General features: G+C 50.4%; 1 non-coding gene across 1 annotated transcript; it reads left to right on the forward strand.

The window, feature by feature from the left end:
- Positions 1-1764: 1764 nt before the first annotated feature.
- LOC118146482 (U6 spliceosomal RNA) lies at positions 1765-1871 on the forward strand. The gene has a single exon (XR_004732344.1). It is a non-coding gene; the product is annotated as a U6 spliceosomal RNA (small nuclear RNA).
- The last annotated feature ends 2195 nt before the right edge of the window (positions 1872-4066 follow it).

Below are 4066 nucleotides of genomic sequence, written 5' to 3' on the forward strand. Positions count from 1 at the left end.
TGCTGTAATAAAGTTACATCAGCGTGGTCTGTCTCTCTCTATCTTAAATGTCTTAATATTTTTGGACCTTAGATGACCACAGGTAATTGAAACTGCAGAAAGCGAAACCTTGGGTGAGCGAGGGGACTCCTGTACTGCCTTGGTAATCAGAAAACAAACCCTGTTATCATTATTTTCACTTTTTTTCTTTTTCTTTTGAGACTGTATCTTGCTCTGTTACCTGCACTGGGGTGCAGTGGCATGATCTCAGCTCACTGCAACCTCCGCCTCCTGGGTTCAAGTGATTCTCTTACCTTAGCCTCCATAGTAACTGGGATTATAGGCACACACCATCACGCCTGGCTAATTTTTTTGTATTTTTTGTTAGAGGTGGGGTTTTACCATGTTGGCCAGCCTGGTCTCACACTCCTGACCTGAAGTAGTCCACCCACCTTGGCCTCCCAAAGTGCTGGGATTACAGTGCACCTGGCCACTTATTATTTTGAGACAGACTCTCACTCAACCTGTCACCCAGGTTGGAGTGCAGTGGACTTGAGTTCACTACCTCCCTGGACTCAAGTGATCCTCCTGCCTCAGCCTCCTGAGTAGCTGGGACTACAGGCACTTGCCACCATACCCAGCTAATTTTTGTATTTTTTGTAGAGATGGAGTTTCACTATTTCACCCAGGCTGGTCTCGAACTCCTGGACTCAAGTGATTCACCTGCCTTGGCCTACCAAAGTGCTGGGATTAAATGTGTGAGTCACTGTGCCCAGTCACATTATTATTTTTTAATGCCATTCCCGAGACCATATGCATTTACCACACTGCTCATCTCAGAATTTTTTTTTTTTTGAGACGGAGTTTCACTCTTGTTACCCAGGCTGGAGTGCAATGGCACGATCTCGGCTCACCGCAACCTCTGCCTCCTGGGTTCAGGCAATTCTCCTTCCTCAGCCTCCTGAGTAGTGGGGATTACAGGCACGCACCACCATGCCCAGCTAATTTTTTGTATTTTTAGTAGAGACGGAGTTTCACCATGTTGACCAGGATGGTCTCGATCTCTTGACCTCGTGATCCACCCGCCTCAGCCTCCCAAAGTGCTGGGATTACAGGCGTGAGCCACTGCGCCCAGCCTCAGAATTTTTTTTTAGGAATCCAATACTGGGTGGTGGGAAGGAACATCAAGCCTGTGATTCCAGTACTTTGGGAGGCCCAGACAGTCAGATCACTTGAGGCCAGGAGTTGGAGACCAGACTGGCATCATGGCAAAACCCCATCTCTAGCCGGGCATAGTGGCTCACGCCTGTAATCCCAGCGTTTTGGGAGGCTGAGGCAGTCAGATCATGAGGTCAGGAGTTTGACATCAGCCTGGTCAACATAGTGAAACCCCTTCTCTACTAAAAATACAAAAAATTAGCTGGGCGTGGTGGCAGGTGCCTGTAATTTCAGCTACTTGGGAGGCTGAAGCAGGAGAATCATTTGAACCTCGGAAGCAGAGGTTGCAGTGAGCCGAGATCACGCCACTGCACTCCCGCCTGGGTAACAGAGCAAGACTTCATCTCAAAAAAAAAAGAAAGTGGAAAGCTGTGCCCCACCATTTTCTAGCTGCGAGTCCTTGGGCAAGCCACTTAGCTTCTCTGAGCCCTGATTTCCTTATACAATGGGATTAGTAATAATAACAGCCAAGTTTATTGTGGGCTTAACTTGTGCCAGGCACTGTTCTATCCACTTTACATGTATTCACTCAATGTGTCACAACTACTCCATAAGAAAGGTATTGTGGTGCTCGCTTCGGCAGCACATATACTAAAATTGGAACTATACAGAGAAGATTAGCATGGCCTCTGCGCAAGGATGACACGCAAATGTGTGAAATGTTCCATTAAAAAAAAAGAAAAGGGCCGGGCGCGGTGCCTCATGCCTGTAATCCCAGCACTTTGGGAGGCCGAGGTGGGTGGATCACGAGGTCAAGAGATCGAGACCATCCTGGTCAACATGGTAAAACCCCGTCGCTACTAAAAATACAAAAAATTAGCTGGGCATGGTGGCGCGTGCCTGTAATCCCAGCTACTCAGGAGGCTGAGGCAGGAGAATTGCCTGAACCTGGGAGGTGGAGGTTGCGGTGAGCCGAGATTGTGGCATTGCACTCCAGACTGGGTAACGAGAGCAAAACTCTGTCTCAAAAAAAAAAAAAAAAAAGAAAAAAGAAAAGAAAGGCACTGTGTTGGCCTTGTTTTATACATGGGGAAATTAAGGCATAGAGAAGGTCAGTATTTTGTCTGGGTCACTCAGCTAGTCCATGGTGGAGCTGGGATATGAGCCCAGGCTGTCTGACCATTATTCACACCAGACTCATGGGCTCAGTGAAGATTAAGTGAGGTGGAGCCTGTGGAGGGCATAGAACACAGCAACCTGTAGGGTCCTAGCCCTTGCCTTCACTCCTTGCAGGGCCAGAGAGAGCCCATGCAAATGCCCAGCATCATCTGGGACACGTAGCACCAGGAGCACTAGCCTCCAGGGCTGCTGTGCCACCAGGGCTTGGGGCCCGGATGACCTGCCCCCTGGCTCTCACAGTCCCATTGGTGATGGGGACACACAATTGGAAGGGCACAGTCCCTTGCCCAAGGTCCCGCAGGCTTTGCTGTGATAAGTGGGGACTAGGAACCAGCTCTGGCTACTGTCAGGGCCTTTTCTGTAGATCACAGCCTCTGAGTCCAGGAACAGCCCCCGCAGGGATGCGATGGGCTCCATCATCTTGGGTCTGAAGCGTTGTCAGACATTGGTTCTGCAGCTGGGTGGGGCGGGGGGTAGGGCAAGGACTGTGGGGGTGCTGGGAGCACCTGGGCTGTGGGCAGACCAGGGGAAGCAAGAGCCCAGCCCACAGCCAGCACAGCACACTCCTCGGCAGCTGCTGTTGGCAGGGTTAGTGGCAGTGGACTGGGGGTCTCTCTCCTGCTCCAGTGTTGACATCACTCCAGCCTCAGCAGCCCCCTTGTCCTGCTACCAGCACCGGGGTGAGGCCACCATGGGGATGGGATGCCAGGTAACTACATTTGGGTTGCAGAGCAGATATAGGCCCACAGTGGAGGTGGGGCTGAGAGAGGGGAGGTTGGAGAACAAGGGTCCCCTGGGATGCGCAGGCTCTGGGACAGTTTCCCCACTTTCCTTCTCCACCTGGGGAAACCTCCTCCCTTTCTTAATAAATAAAAGGGAAAGAACTCCTCCTAACACCATCATTCGCCTGCCACCTCCTTCACCTGTGGTTCCTGAGGATGGCGTCCTGACTGGCACACAGTAGGCTTGGTGCCAGGTGCAGCTCCTCCCTGCCTGCCTCTCATTCTTACAACAGCCTAGGACCAAGGGGATGTTAGTCTCCCACCTTCTGAATGACAATACCAAGGCCTGGTGCTCAACAGGATCTCACAGTCAGTACAGCTAAGGGATAGAGCTGGGAGTTGGACCTTAGCATTTTTCCTCCGGACATTTTAAAGCTACATTGCTTAAGAAAAATATTTTGTTGCTCTTTTTTTAAGAATAAAAAGGAGGAGAAAGAGAAGAGGAAGGAGAGGGAAAAGGAGAAGAAGGAGGAGGAAGAGGAGGAGGAGAGTGAGGGGGAGGGGGAGGAGGAAGGGGAGTGGGACTAGGAAGGGACCAGTAACTACACTTATGGGGGTTCTGGGTTGTGGAGCAGATATAGGCCTATGGCATCCTATTAGGACTCAGTCAAACTCCTAATAGGATAAAGAAACTCTGAGAACAGGATCATACCTTATAATGGGAATCTCCAGAAAACCTAAAGACTCAGAGGCCCTAATTCCCAGCCCGCTTGTGTCCAAGGACATTTAAGACACAAACATCCAGCCTGAGCCAAGTGTGTTCTCAGTCCACTGCCCTAAGGATTGGGATAGGTGTCACTGTGGGAGCCAGAGGCCAACTGTGCAGTGTCTTCATAGGGTGTCACAGTCTTGATGAAGATACTGGGGTCCAAGGATCTTGGTTTACCTGGCCCAAAGAAAAGGTGAAAGTTTTCAGGGTGAGACACCTGAACAAACTTACAAGAGTCTGATACATAAACCAGACTAAC

This window comes from Callithrix jacchus, chromosome 12, assembly GCF_049354715.1.
Source record: "Callithrix jacchus isolate 240 chromosome 12, calJac240_pri, whole genome shotgun sequence".
Classification (NCBI taxonomy): Eukaryota; Metazoa; Chordata; class Mammalia; order Primates; family Cebidae; genus Callithrix; species Callithrix jacchus.